General features: G+C 41.6%; 1 protein-coding gene across 1 annotated transcript in view; it reads right to left on the reverse strand.

Moving 5' to 3' along the window:
• Positions 1 to 1,494: 1,494 nt before the first annotated feature.
• The window catches only part of tshz2 (teashirt zinc finger homeobox 2), a 464,342-nt gene continuing 450,350 nt past the window's right edge, over positions 1,495 to 15,486 (reverse strand). Inside the window, exon 3 of the mRNA XM_080205015.1 lies at positions 1,495 to 6,674. The gene's annotated coding sequence lies outside the window, so the exon portion shown is untranslated. The remainder of the gene's footprint in view (positions 6,675 to 15,486) is intronic.

Raw genomic sequence — 15,486 nt, forward strand, 5'->3', positions numbered from 1 at the left:
AAAAAATCCGAACTACTGCTGTCCTGTTGGCAAGCATCTAAAGGGATTTGCAATGTAAACATGGTAAACATGTGGAATGCTGGCAAAAAAGCTGATTAGTTAAAAGAAGTTTCAGGGGTCGGTATAGGAACAATATTTCACTTTATGGAAGTGCTTAGAACGACTGTAAGTTTTAATTTCTCACTTGTGCACAGATGAGGCATTCAGCTACATGACATCTTTTCCAGCAGGATTGACACACGTGTCCGGCCGGATGATGCCACAGACAAAAGGAGCGAAAGAACTTTCATTTCCGCTTCAGGTTGCAACATTAAATAAGTCAAACTGCAACCGTATCATCAAAGCACTCCTTGGTCGAGTGCATCTTTCCCTCCTGCCATAAAAAATATTACTTGCTTCATGCTTTTCATGTCAAAACTGCATTTTAACTGCTGTTTTTGATACCCATAAGCGAATTCCATAAGCTGCCCCGTAGCTTTTGCAGTTATTGTTACTTGCAAAGTGTAATGGATGATTGATTGATAGACGAGCGCTGACACATCAATGAAGCTATTTCGACCAGCATCTCTATCAAATGATGCGCGGGGTATATTTTCTGCCCACGCCTCATTACCTCAGAATGACATTTCTGAAACTTCATTTTCTTTTTTTCTTCTTCTCCCCAAAGCATGATACTTTTGTATTCTGAACCTAGCTGTGTGTGCCCTGAGAAATGCAATTTTGCTATTATGTCCGACTGGAGTTTGACTGACACAGTCCCTGGGAGGTGAATGACAGATTTTTTATGCTGGGTTTAAGAGGGCTACAGAATTTATTTTGTAATACAAAAGACTGAAAGGCTTTCCTGTCAGGCATCATTCAGTCACAACCCACCACGAGATTCTCCTGTGCTCGTTTCTCTATGTCTAACCTCCCCAGTCTACTCCCCAGGTCTGCACAAGACACAGAACAATCAAATCCATCTGCTGTCTGCCCGCCTTGATCTTCACCAGTGGACAAGGATTTCTCTGCCCCTAAGGACTCTATCCACTCTGAATTATACAGGATAAGGAGGTGATTTCTGCACTAGAAATATACAATAACTGCGCTAGTAGTCAGTTGTATTAAAGTAAAATGAGATTTGTGGCTCCAGAATTTTCAGTGATGGCTGATTTTATTGAATTGTTATTGAACATGGTCACAAAGCATCATATAACCTTCAGACGTAAAAAGGCATCTAGGCTCTGTGGAGATTCAATGATAAAACTTCAAATTATATACAATGCCCAATTAAAGAGGATGGGAAAAAAAACACAACAAAGGAAAGTGGGCTGCATGACAATAGAATGCCCGTGTGAGCCAATCCGAGACAAAGTCTTGGGATTAACTTCTTAAGGGACTGGACTAATCGGTGGGGAATGGAAGGTGAAGGGGGGTGGTGGGGGCGAGGGGTGTGTGGTGGACCGGGGCGGTGGGGGTGGGGGGGGGGGGGGGGGGGCAGTAGTCCAGGCAGTAAATGTAAGCGGAGTGGAGTATAATGTCCTTGAGAAAGTTCAGGTGTTGGCCAAAATTGATGGCAAGAAGAGCAATCCAAAAGCAAAAGAAAACGAATGACTCAGTTAATGATTCAAAATTCCAAAATAAAGATGATACTTCTCTCCTATTTAAAAAAAAGACTATACCCTTGCTACATACTTCTGTTTGGCCAGGTTTGCAAGCCTCGATAAATGGCACTCAGTAAATGGCAACTGAGATAAGCATGTGATAAAAATGAGCCTGGTTGATGTGTCTTTGGGGGTTTCCCTTTCTGACTTTGGGAAGTGTTTTGTTTTTTGTCAATGCATAGTGCAACAGCCCTGTAATTATCGGGAACCCAAGTGATAAGACTGGTGGGTCTGGCTTTATCCTGCCTCTGTTATACAGTGTGTTGATACACTAACATGGTTTGTTACTGGGCGGGATGATTTAAAAAGGTCCTTTGAATTACACTGACAGCTCCTTGTGGTTTCAAAAGGTTATCTTCATCTATCTCTGCCACTGCACACAAGACCAGGGAAAATGATATTGAAACTTGCCTAAAAGTTGGATTGCACACAAACTGGGATACAATCCCGCACAGCACTTGCATCCTACATCTCATCTGATGGGTGACAGTGGAAATGGTGTTTGTGGATAGGGTGTCAATCAAGAGGGCTGCTTTGTCCTGGATGAGTGTTGTTGCAGCTGCACTTGTCCAAGCAAGTGGGGAGTATTCCATCAGACTTTTGCCTTACAAATTGTGTACAGGCTTCGGGGAGTCAGGCAGTGAGTTACTGGCCACAAGATTCCTAGCCTCTGACCTCTCTTGCAGCTATGATGCTTTTATGGCTAGTGCAATTAAGTTTCTGGTCAAGTGTAATCCCCAAGATATTGATAGTGGAGGATTCAGCAACGGCCATGGCATTGAATGTCAAAGGGCAATGGTTAGGCCTCTGTTGTTGGAGATGGTCATTGCCTAGCATTATGTGGCACAAATATTACTTGCCACTTGTCAGCCCAAGCCTGACAATCGATTGTTTCAGTACCTGAAGCATATCAAAAAGGAGTCCCACTTGCTTAACAAATACTGTGATCACTGGAGGGCTTCATTCTGGAACATTATTCTCTACATGTAATGTTAGTGTCGTCCGTCAATCCAGTTAAGTATTGAGTAGTTACACTATAGGAAAAACCGCCATGGTTACATATTACATAGCTGCAACTGCTTAAATTTGCAATGAACGGACAAAGGACTTTTAAATTAACATCTGATCTCCAAGTAATGACACTTGGGCAGAAACCTATGACCTCTCAACATTTATCGTTATCTGTGATCCGTTATTCAATTAGTTTGAAAGGATGGAAGTTTTCATTCTATGCTAGTTCCCATGGCCATTTTGAGGAGCCAGGTAAATTGGGTTGAGGACATTGCTGCAAGACAACTTCACACTGTTGGAGCTATCAATGGTGAGAGTAGCATGCAGTGCTTCTGATACCACGTCATTTGATTCAATGTGAAACCATCAGCAGACAATTGGATTTATTTCTGTGACTACTGTTCTGAATAGAAAATTGAAACTTTCAACTCAAGACATTTTCATATATGCTGTCAAGTTGTTAGAGGCTGTTTTTGTATGATTGGGAATAGCTCATTAAATATGATGAATTAGACTGGGCTTTCAAATATTCAATAGGATTAGTGGCTGAGGAGTAGCTGTAGGAATTGTGAGGCAATAAACAGTTGTTGTGCACCGATCAAACACCACAATTGCATCATTTAGTCGCATGCTCCTAGCCATTAGCAGTTGGACTTTGCTGGTGACCAAACTCTCCATTAATGTAAGGAGTTGTTTTGCTTGCAGATTATATTCATGGATTTCTACTTTTATTACTATTATGTTGCCTGTATTAATAAGAAATAAATAACAAATTGAGCCCATTTCGAATATTGTGCTTGCTCCAGGATTCTCAAAAGCAAATCGTCACTTTGAGCCAAGAACGAAAGGATTTGTATTTAATTGACATTTCGTATCAAATTAGGCTGATTATGTGATCCAGAATGGTGTTGTGAATAGTTACTGATGTGCATAATATAATAATAAAATGCTTTGCAATTATGTTTTAATATATCAGGATACTGTTCCTGCTCTGCCAGAAGCAATGGCCACTAATGTGACAAAGAGGTCATTGTTGAGACCAGTATCTCAGTAGTGGGTGGGGGGTTGGCAGGGAGCTGTCGACTGATTGTAATTTTGTTGGCTAGATGTGATAATAAAAGACCCGGTCCAGCATGGGTTAGTCATTAGTACTGACCAGATTGATGTGTGAAGATTTTTTTGTGTTAAATGTTCCTTTATAACATTTCTTGTGTTGTCTTCCATGCCAGAACACTGACTGAAAATCCCTTAGCTACTAAATAAAGAGATCTACTTATATGAGAAGCAAACTCTCTCACAAATAATATGAAAGCATACAATAATATCAATATTAACTACAGTGAGTATAGAAAAGAAGGATGCAGCAGTGTCGAATATTGAAGTAGTACTTGTCATGTGCTGTCCTGGAATTCCGCATGGACGTGGCTTAATAGTGGCAGCTGAGGTTATTCCAGCCAGAATGAATTGGGAGTAGTTTTTTCAAACTGAAGTCTGAAAATGGTGCTGGCAATTTTCCAGCTGTCGTACAAACCACCTAATTTTCATTATCAGGCCATTTCTTTAACAAGGAACCAATCCGAAACAGCCAAGAAGTAAGTTGGAAGTCTATCCTGTGTCAAAGTTGAAATGTGGGCAATAGAGAGAGCATGATTTCTACACATATTTGTGCATTTTTCCTTTGGAAATAGTTTTGATAAGAAAAACAAACTTCCGCACTGAGCAACCTACAATGTGGAAGTTTCCATTTTATCCAAGAGCGCTGAAATAGAGGCATTTTCACTGTGTCCCACATAGCCTCAGATCTGAACTGATGACATGGCAGCAGTGGAGTCAAGTGGTGCTGGAAATCACATTATTACAGGCCATTTTGGTCTCACAAAAACCTGTTTTACCAAAAGGGTATGGCAAGACTGATGTATGCGGAGAGACTGACTAGGTTAGAATTGTTTTTGCTGGAGTTCAGACAAATGAGCTGGGGGGGCGGGGTGCAGATCTCATAGAGACTTATAAAATTCTAACAGGATTAGACAGAGTAGATGCAGAGAGGATGTTCCCAATGATGGGGGAGTCCAGAACCAGGGGTCACAGTCTGAGGATTCGGGATAGACTATTTAGGACGGAGATGGGAAGACATTTCTTCATCCAAAGAGTGGTGAGCTTGTGGAATTCATTACCACAGGAAGCAGCTGATGCCAAAACACAGAATGTATTCAACAGGTGGCTAAATATAGCACTTGGGGCAAATGGGATCAAAGGTTATGGGGAGAAAGTAGGATTAGGCTGTTAAATTGGACAATCAGCCATGATCGTGATGAAAGGTGGAGCATGTTCGAAGGGCCAAATGGCCTCTTCCTGTTCTATCTTCTATATTTCTATGTAAAAGGGCATCAAATGTATTTTAATGAAGTGATGAGGAGTAGGAAAGAAAAGGCTATGCACTAATTTGCAACCTCTGTGCAGCACTGGTCTGCTTTTCTTGGGCGGTGGCTGAAATTAGTCCTTGGCAGTGGTAAAAGAATGAGAAATCCACTGAATAACTAAGATTTTTAGACATTACATTGATAGAACTTAACTCCAGATCAAGTCAAAGTGCGCAATTCCAACAGACAAAACTGAGCAAAGCATAATTTGAAATGGTCATTAATAATAACGTGTGGTATAAAGTGAATACATGCCAATGAGCATCAAAACAAAACATCCCATTTTCTGAGCAGATCTCATAAGCCCATGGCACCTGCATTTACAAAATGAGACTTTTCCGAGTGGATTACGTTCTTCATAAGCTACAGCTTGCTGATGTACGTCCTCTATATCACCAGTGCTGTATCTCAGGGAAAAGCTATAAGCTCGGCGGGTTAACACTGAATTGTATAAGATTGATTGGTCTTCATCATAATAATAAAAAAAAGTCTTTGAGCATTCCAAAAATAAAAGTTACCCTAAAAAAGCTGACACATTTGTCCAGCCGTGTTGAATAAACTGAATACCTGATGCGTATGCCTGTGGTATTTATTGAACTCCTAGCTGCAACACCATCACTCATTTGTGACTTTGTCTCTTGTGACTTTATCAGGGATAAATGGAGATTCATTCCCTACACCTCAGGTGTCTGCCATGCATCCTGCATTATAGCTTACACTGTCTGTGGAAACAAGGATGTATCAGGATTGAACTGCGGTTGTCTGCTTCCTCGTGATAAGTTTTTTTCCTTCCCCTTCTGCTGTAGGTTCATACTCGGTGTGATGTAGGATGGTGGAGGAGGCCATTTTTTACATAGCGACAGCAGCAGACTGATTCTCCTGGCAGTGGAAGTGTCTATGTTAGTTCTTGTTCCTACCCACACACACACACACAAAAAAAGCTGATTCTGTGCACTACTGCAGCAGATGATTAACAGCGCACACGTTCTTTTTTCTCTCTGGCCGGACCTCACTCACTGCTTCATCAGTCCTTTTCTTCTTAGTTAGACAGATTGATCCCTTATGCTGTTCAGACTGCAGTGGGAAACCCAGGTGCAGCACTGACAACTAAAGCACCTCCTTGGTAGAGAGCGGTCCCTGGGCCATAACCCCAATTCAGCCATAATTCAGTGTCAGCATCAGCAGTAAAGACATTAGTGTCCAATGTGATTGTATCTTTGCATTAAACTCGGGCATTAACGTTTGAAAAATTGTACCTTTTTTGCCATCAGGAGTAACCAATTGACGAAATAAGCACATCAATGTTCCCGGCCATTATTCCCTACAGAAACACTTTGTTATATGTGCTGCAGAGAAGCAGCAGGGAGTAGAGAGGCAGAGCACAGTTTATCAATGAAAATCTAATAACATCCATAAGAATCGAGCTGAAAAATCAATACTTCATTACCAAATTGTTAGTGAGAATGAAGAGTAACTGCAGGAGTTGAGTGCTCTTTGCGGTCAGAGCACCTGGAGTTCAATGTCGTAGCTGAAGAGATGCAGGAGAGAGCCTGGAAAAGGATGCCTGGACTGCAGATTGTGATCATTGTTTACCTTTGCCCTGAGGAGAAGAAAAAGGGATGACATTATTACTACATTTCAACTTGCTTTCCACTTTATCCTTAACTCTCTAGACACAGGTAATTAAAAAAAAGAGTTCTATCCTTGAAGTCTTTTGGAGCTTTTGTTTTGAAAAACTGTTCCTGGATTCTGTGAACCAGCACAGTGCCAAGTAACTTTCCTGCTCCCCATTCATCACATGAGAACGTTTCACTGATTTAGGCTGGAAATTCATGAGGGATCCTCAAGTGAGATGATCTGAGGCTGAAGTGTCCTCACCGCAAATTACAGGATTTCAAGGCTCTTCTTCACATAAACTGGACACCCGTGTTACTGTAGAAGTGGAGGGTTCATCTAACCAACCAGGAAGGCTGGGCCTCATCAGCTGGAGTAACTCTTTAAAGTTCTCAATGCAACTGCTCCCTGGCCACATGTAAAATGACAATCTAACCCTTCAAGTGCTACTGTTGCAACATCTTAAAAAACAGTCAAACGCCGTAATTACATCTGGTGCATATTTAACTGAGTGCTCCTCTGTTTAAAAAGCCTATTTCTTTACTTATTGATCTTGGGGCATTTTCAGTTTGTACACAGTTGGTAGACTGAGTAACAAACGTTGAGAAAGTGTTTTTTTTGCCGGGTTAAAAAAAAGCATTTTTTTCTCAAATTTTTGCAGTGGGGTTATAAGAAATTCTTTTTAACTTTCTTCCTTCGTTTTCTTTTCAAAAGCTGCCGGGCAATGCGTGTATGAGGGTAATTTGCCCTTCGGTATCACATCATAATGTTGGCAAAATACCAAACTGTAAGCGACATTCGCAACTCAACCCAATTCTGATCCCACCCAATATCCAGACTTGTGCATCTTCCAGCACTGCGGAGCAATCGGGGTCTCTGGTTGATTCATTCTCTTTCTTACCCCCTCCCCCCGGGAATTAGAAAGCTATTTGTAGCACCTCCACTGTTTCCCTGCAAACTCAGCATTGGACTGGAGTCCTGGGTTCGTGTGTCTCAGTATTGCAACAGTGCTATTATTAACTGACCTTTAGAAAAATCCATGACTACATTGTATCCACTCAAAGTAGCTGTTTAAATAATACTGTATTCTGTTTCACGGGGGGAAAAAACCCGTGCAGAAGAAACACTTGGAAAATGACAGTGCTGAATTACAGAACTACAAAGGTTTTGAAACCTTGGCCAGTCTCACACGGCATCTGGCAAAATGATCTGCTCATTTCCAAAGCTAAAGACGATCAAATACAATGAAAGAACAAATAGTGTTCTTTTGTATACGCGGCATTACCGAAGCAAGTAAATAATTCCATCCATAATTTTTTTATCTCATTCCTGTGGAACTCCATAATTGCGACATTATAATTGCACAGTGCTATCGCACTAAAATTAGTATTTCTATTTGCGTTTGCAGTTTAAAAAAATCATTTTGTTTTAAAACAGAGAAGCTTCGTTAATAATCTACAACAGATCATCCACGCCTCTCAATGTGTTGCTTTTATTTCCGCTTAGAAAGCAGCTTTTTATTCCCTTTTGACTCTGGTTGCTTTGCTCCCCCCCCCCCCCCCGAGTAATGCAGCCGGTCCTGGACATAAAATAAAAATTGTGTGTTGCAGTGAGTGACCTCTGGTTGTTTCTGTGTAACAATACAACTGCAATCCTTAAGACGCTTCAAGGGATTTCTTGGACAGTGAAACTTGTTGGACGCTAGTCTAACAACAGTCTAACCCGCACTGGTAAAGAAATCACTTCACCGCGGGAGTTGGGGGCGAGGCGGGGGGGGGGGGGGGGGGCAGCAGCCTAAGCACTAAATCAATAAAGAGGTAGAGAAAATGGAATAAATTTGGAAACATTCTGCAGCATACCCTTACTCTGTCCCATACTTGGCAACTTTCAACGCTTATATTTGATGCAAACAACATCCGCCTTTTCCTCCGAATACATTCAGGAGGAAGCTGAAAGGGTCATTTTGAGATTCTGGCAGTATTGATGCCTTCCTCCGATAAGTATTTCAGCCAGTTATGCAAGCACACACAGCTACTGACAGACATCACGACACAGTCATAGCCTTGAGTTCTACAAAACCGGGAGAATAAGGATCTTCATGAAACGTCTTTCATCTTGTTTGCATTTCTTGCATTTTTCTTGCATTTTACAAAACGTAATTTGATAAAACTTTATTAATATAAGCTCAAAACAGCAATATTATGCCAATATTATCACCCTTTTACAATCCCTGATTTTCTATATTCTTAACACTACAGGACCTCATTACAACTACATAGAGGAAGAAAATGTACGAAATTGTTCAAACGAATGGTATTTATAGCTCGTAAATCAGCCCAGAGTGCTTGAGTTATCATGTATCTCCCTCCCCAGGAGTCAAAGAATAATTTCAGTTTTCTGGCTCGTTTTCTGAACGGTTCTTACCCTTGGCCATGCTACCCTAAAGACAGTCACTAGGAGGCATATGAGAGTCACCCATTGGTGCTACTTTTTGTATGGAGGCAGTCTGGCATCTTTCCCAACACAATAGGTGGCCTCAACTACCAAAGTGCAGATTTGCTATTGTCATTCAAAGCGATCTGCCCCCCCTTGCACTCAGCTGTCTGCCCCCTTAAGTTACACCAACGATGAAACAATGTCAGTACATTTCGGATTTAAACGTTGCCTTAATTGTGGGGGTAGCAGGTAGGAGGCACTAGCAGTGGAATAAAGTCAACTGGGTTCAGCATCAAGTTTGTGCATGTCTGAAGAAGGAGTGGGATTTATCGTAAAGTTTTTATTTCTGTTTATTCATTCGTGGGGCATGGACGTCACTGACTGGCCAGCATTTATTGTCCATCCCTAATTGCCCTTGAGAAGGTAATGGTGAGCTGTCACTAGCCCTGTTAAAGTGGACGCTTCAGCTCAGCTAAGTGAGACGTTTACTGTATTTTAAAGCAAGGGTTAGCAGAAGGTCAAAAACAGGTGGGATGATAGATTCCATTGCATCACCCATTATGTCGTCTTACATTTAATTAAAAATTAGCACATCCCCCCCCCCAAAGGAAACAAATGAAGAGTAGTAATTACTGCAATAATTAATATTTCCTGTCACAAGAGATACCTGCAACATGGGGATATGTTTCTACTTGACCACCTGGGCATTAACATGGTGGTGCGGAACACCCTCTCGAGTTTCATCCCATTGATAAAGATCAGATGAGTTCTGTAATGGACAGGAAATCCACTCCAACACATTACTATACAAGCAGTGAAGCTGAAAATCAGCCCTTTGTTCTGCTGCATTACCTTTTGCAGGGGAACATTTCTACTCTACCTTGGAATACTTCAACAAAGCGGTGATCTTCTGTTAAAAACATCAGTACAAGGTCAAATAATCATGTTTGAAACAACGCCTGCTTCTAAAATGTATGGATGCCAAGATTAACTTTCTGACTCAAAATTAGCTTCGAAACCTGAAAGCTGGGTAAAAGATACAAAAGTCTGAGGTCACGTTCCAGCTGACTCATAAACAGCTTCTTCCCTGCTGCTGTCAGATTTTTGAATGGGCATACCTTGCATTAAGTTGATCTTTTTCTACACCCTAGTTGTGACTGTAACACTACATTCTGCAATCTTTCCTTTCCTGCTCTAAGTACTTTGTCTGTATAGCGTGCAAGAAACAACACTTCTCACCGCATACTAATACATGTGATAATAATAAATCAAAGCACTTTTACTCTCATCAGGAAACTCCAATGTTATTCTCAGAAACTGAAGTCAACCATTTGTTTCTTATTCTACCTTCAGAATATTGATTTTAACAAAATATCTGAGACAAGTAGAAGGGAGACGGCCCAGAGGTTTCTGATTTACATTCTTTGAAGCATATTATTCTTGGATTTTAGATTTCTGAAAAAATAACCTGTGAAATAGGATGTTCATAATTAAATTGTTGTTGGCATAGCGGAAATATAATGTTCCTGAATCCTGAATATACTTGATTTCATTCCAGCCCTTCGTTCCTCCTCGGCCCTTCTATATGTGACATGGTGCGAGGCTTAGGACCGCCCACTATCAGCACCACTGCTCCACAACAGTCAAGAGCTTGTATTACAGCAGCAATCTGGGAGCAGCCATGTCTCACACTCTGGGTTACACTGGATTTCCAAACATGCAGTCGGTTCCACCTCCATTCCCACTGATCCTGCCAGTGCTGGCGCTTCCTTCTAACATGTGTGCAATCTTAACTTTGAAGGGCAGAGGAGATGAGCCTGGGCTGTTCTTTACGTACACAAAAGCTGGTTGTTGGCCACAAGTCACATATTGATCCTGGAATCTAACACGATGAAATCTAAGTGAGGCATTTGCTTTAGCTTCTCCTCTGTACCACACTGGAAACGTTTCACACAGGGCCAGTGTTAGTCCACCAAACGTGCAGGGCAAAAAGGAAAAGACTTGCATTTACATAGCACCTTTTGCGACCTCTCGGAACGTCAAAACACTTTATAGTTAATGAAGCATTCGCTGCTGTAATGGAAGAAATCCATCTCAACACCAGGAGGGCAGATCTAAGTGATAAGCTGAAGATGTTCTCATCCAGTTGGACCAATACTAGTCCATAACATAACTCTCCCCTCTCCTTAATCAGTGCTCACCCTCCCACATTTCTTTATAGCCCCTCTATTTGCACCTTTTGCAAAAGCTAGTTTAACACTTTCTCATTAAGAGATGCAAGGATTTAAGATGAAAGACTTTTCCTTTCAGTTCCTGCGATTTCTTTTCTCTGCCCACAGATCACTTGCCAAAACAACCCATCACCCAGGAGGGGGACTACTGTCTAGGCGGAAGGTGCCTCCCCTGTTTTATTTTAATGGCTTGCAGCTATACCAATGTCCCATTCATTTCAAGCTCTGTGGCTATGATACAAAGGGCACATAGATTCTGTTGTGATTTTATAATCACGTCAATATTTTTTATTATGCAAAGTTGCATTGTTTTGAGAGTCACAGTTAATGATAAATGTACCTGAGTGAGCAGTGCAATCTACTTGAGCAAAAAAAAACTGAAATTGACAAATGGGTGCTCTGGAAACTGACTGTTTCCATACGATGACCCATTTATATTGTGGCGCCATTTTACCAAGTGGTTCTGATAGTCCACATTCTGGCTTTCCTGCTGTTAAACACACACCAATTATGTTAGGAAGTGGTTTTAATTGTAACCATGATAAAAGAGGAAACTGAAGAAAGCATGGCAATCAGCAGGTTTTGTGGTTGTTGTCATCCCACTTTGCATTTTGTGTGACGATGCACTGAGGGACTTTTCCCTCTGTACTTCAGGACTTGCCATCATCAGCAGCAACCCGCACGATATGGGGAAGAATCACCCAGCTATGATTGCCCCCAGGTTAGTCAGTTTAAAGTTTATGTATTAGTGTCACAAGTAGGCTTACGTTATTACAGCAATGAAGTTACTGTGAAAATTCCCTAGTCGCCACATTCCGCTGCTTGTTCGAATACACTGAGGGAGAATTTAGCACGGCCAATTCACCTAACCAGCCACATCTTTTGGAGTGTGGAAGGAAAATCGAGCACCCAGAGGAAACCCACACAGACACAGGGAGAATGTGCAGACTCCGCACAGACGGTGGCCTGAGCCGTGAATCGAACCTGGATCCCTTGCGTGTGAGGCAGCAGTACTAATCACTATGCCAGTGTGCCGCAACTCAGCAACTAGTGGAGGGTCTCTCATTTTGAGGTGCCCTCTCTCCAACCTTTTAAAAATTTTAAATGGAAAAAGTGGCCAAGCAGCTAGATCACCTCCTCCACAGGATGCCACAGCTGCAGCTAAGAAGGTGGGGAATACCTCAAAGCCTCTCCATCAGCGCTGGTTCCCTGGTCTATTGCCAGGAAGCTGCCTCTAGGCAGGTTGTACCCTGACATTTTGGTAGCTCCGGAGGCTGACTGGAAAGTCATTGAGCCTGAAAAAACTATGCATCAAAAAGCCTTTAACTGGCTCAACCGGCGACTGCTGTTTGCAGTCGCATAGCCAAGCCCATTCCCATTTTGCCTCTGGTAAACCCGCCTAAAGTTTATTTATTAGTTCAAAGCAAGGCTTACATTAACACTGCAATTAAGTTTGTGCAAAATTGGGTGGAGTAGCAAACTGGCAACAGGTGGCACAGATTTACCTGCTGACCTTCCACCCACCCCACCCTGTGCTTGGTCCCCTTTAGGACCCAAAAATCCAGCCCTTGGTTTCTGCTCCCTATTTTAAGTAGCAGCCCAGTGATACATTAGGCCAGAGCCCTTCCTCACTTATTTTCTAACTGCAAGCTGCTATTGCAGCTGTTTCATAATCTTTCTGAATGAAACTGTTCACTTTAATCTCAATGACTTCTCCAGTTGTGAAGAGTGGACTGATGCTGCTGAAGCTGTTTCATTCCCTTCGTCTGCTTACCCTGCTATTGCATTTGTTTATTACTGCAGCATCTGTACTTCTACTGTAAGCGGAAACCACTCTATTGTTGGAGCTCATGTTGGAACTTGCTGCATCAGAAAGCCAGACTGGTAGTGTTATATTGTGCACTTAGTGCACAAATTCATTTATGTCTTTTACAGCATGTCATAAGTAGCAGGTCCACTTTCTTAAGGGCAATTAGATATGGGCCAGAATTCTCTGATCTTGTATGCCCCGCCACGTCTGCTAGTGAGAATGAGAGGCATGGTGGCACAGTGGTTAGCGTTGCTGCCACAGTGTCAGCACAGTGGTTTGCCAGGGACCTGGTTTCGATTCCGGCCTTGGGTCACTGTCTGTGTGGCGTTTACATGTTCTCCCTGTGTCGGTATGGGTTTCCTCCAGGTGTTCCGGTTTCCTCTCATTGTCGAAAGATGAGCAGGTTAGGTTTACTGGCCATGCTAAATTGACCCCGAGTGTTGGAGGATTATCAAGGTAAATATGGGGAAGGGCTTGAGTGGGCCTGTTGGCCGTGCAGGGTCAATGGGCTGAATGGCCTCCTATCTGTAGGGATTGTATGATGACTCTATAAAATTTCAGAGAAGAGTAGGAAATTCTTCTGGTGTCCCGATCAACATACTTTCCTCCAGTAACACATCCAAACACATATTACCTACTTTATAACTCACATGTTGACATGATGCAAAATGGCTGCCGTGGTCATTTGTCCAGCAAACTTACTATGCTTCATAAGAAATTAATTACATGGAACATCATGGGACATTCTCAGGATATGATGAGGTACTATTTAAGTTACACATGGAGCCCACAGCACAAAAATATTTGGCTCAACTAGTGATTATGTGCAACACCATTTTCCCACCTTACTGCAACTAACCCTAACAGCATATCCTTCTAATCTTTTTCTCCCTCATTTGCCTCCCTAACTTCCCCTTAAGTGCATCTAAGGCATTTGCTTTAACTACAACTTGTGATAGCACTTCCACATTCTAACCACTTTTTCGGCGTGGAAGTTTCTTCCGAATTCCTAATTCAATTTATTGGTAACAATCGATATCTTAATTTTCAAGTATATACCCAGCGACTATCAATGTATGTAATGTTACATATGCTGCCAGGTCTTAATATTCCTATCCATATTAATAAGAATTCTTAAATTACATTAAAAATTGAGTCCTTAGCTCCCCGTAAATTACAAATTTCATGCATTGCTGGCTGCAACAAACCGTGGTAGGCTCTCAATTTTGTATTGGTCGCACAAGCCAAAGGAGCTGTGACTGCTGGGGAGAATCTTTGTTGCATGCATTAAGCAGCAGCACTGGTTTGGCTGTGATTTACACAATATGAACACCCCCGGCAATCGGATCGCCCTCAGAATTTATTACTAGTTAAGAAGTCGCAGGAGAAGTGGATAACGATAAGCATGGATCTCTAGGACAGGGAGCAGTGAGGTGCGAATCACTTTCCAAAGAAATCCAAAATAGTTTCATTCAGGGTTGGATACTCTGCTGAGGCCCCTTATAGAAACAATGGAAGCAAAATAGGGAAGGAGGGGGAGAAAAGAAGAGAGGAAGCAAGTCTCTTACCAAAGTGTTTCTTCGGCAAATCAAAATAAAGAATTAAAACACTTTAAAATGTCTCTCCCTGTCCTTTACAGTATTTTAAATGGAAAATGTTTAAATGATCTGTGCTGATGATGTAATCTGGGGGACTGGCTCAGAAGAGTTACTGAGCCTGACAGCATTAAATTAAAACACGGCTAAAATGACACAATGGCTGAAGAACTCCCGGGTTAATGACTGTATCTCTGCTGATGTTAATTCAGTTCCCTTGCACTGTCAGGCTCAGTAAATCTTCCCAGCTAGGAGTCCTTATACTGTTTCTATAAAAGTATGAACAGAAATGGGGGAGAAGAAACTTAAACTTGTTCAATGTTAATTTTAATTCTGGGTGACTGATTTGATTGAAAAATGGGCAGTGAAGGTAACATTCCTTCTTTAAATAACCTATTAATCTAATCAGATCCTTCTACAAAGTTTGTTTCCCTTGAAAAAAAATTAATTTCCCTCTTCAGTTTGATCTTCTCATGTTTTTTGAGTGTTCTGTTTAGGAAATAATTGAAGTGGCGCTGCAGTTATATAAAGAATGTATGATTTGTGATAGAAATCCAGCCAAAAATTGCAAAGGATAGAACACCATTTTAAATAAAATACTATAACTTCACACAACAGTATGACTGTTAAAAAGAAAGTGCAAAATTGAGGTCCTTCATCATCACTTACTTTACATTACTTGCAGGCTGATAAAAGGATTTTGCAGCAATCACAGCAAAGGTTTTC

Source organism: Carcharhinus amblyrhynchos, chromosome 16 (genome assembly GCF_965287045.1).
Source record: "Carcharhinus amblyrhynchos chromosome 16, sCarAmb.v2.hapA, whole genome shotgun sequence".
NCBI classification, from domain to species: domain Eukaryota; kingdom Metazoa; phylum Chordata; class Chondrichthyes; order Carcharhiniformes; family Carcharhinidae; genus Carcharhinus; species Carcharhinus amblyrhynchos.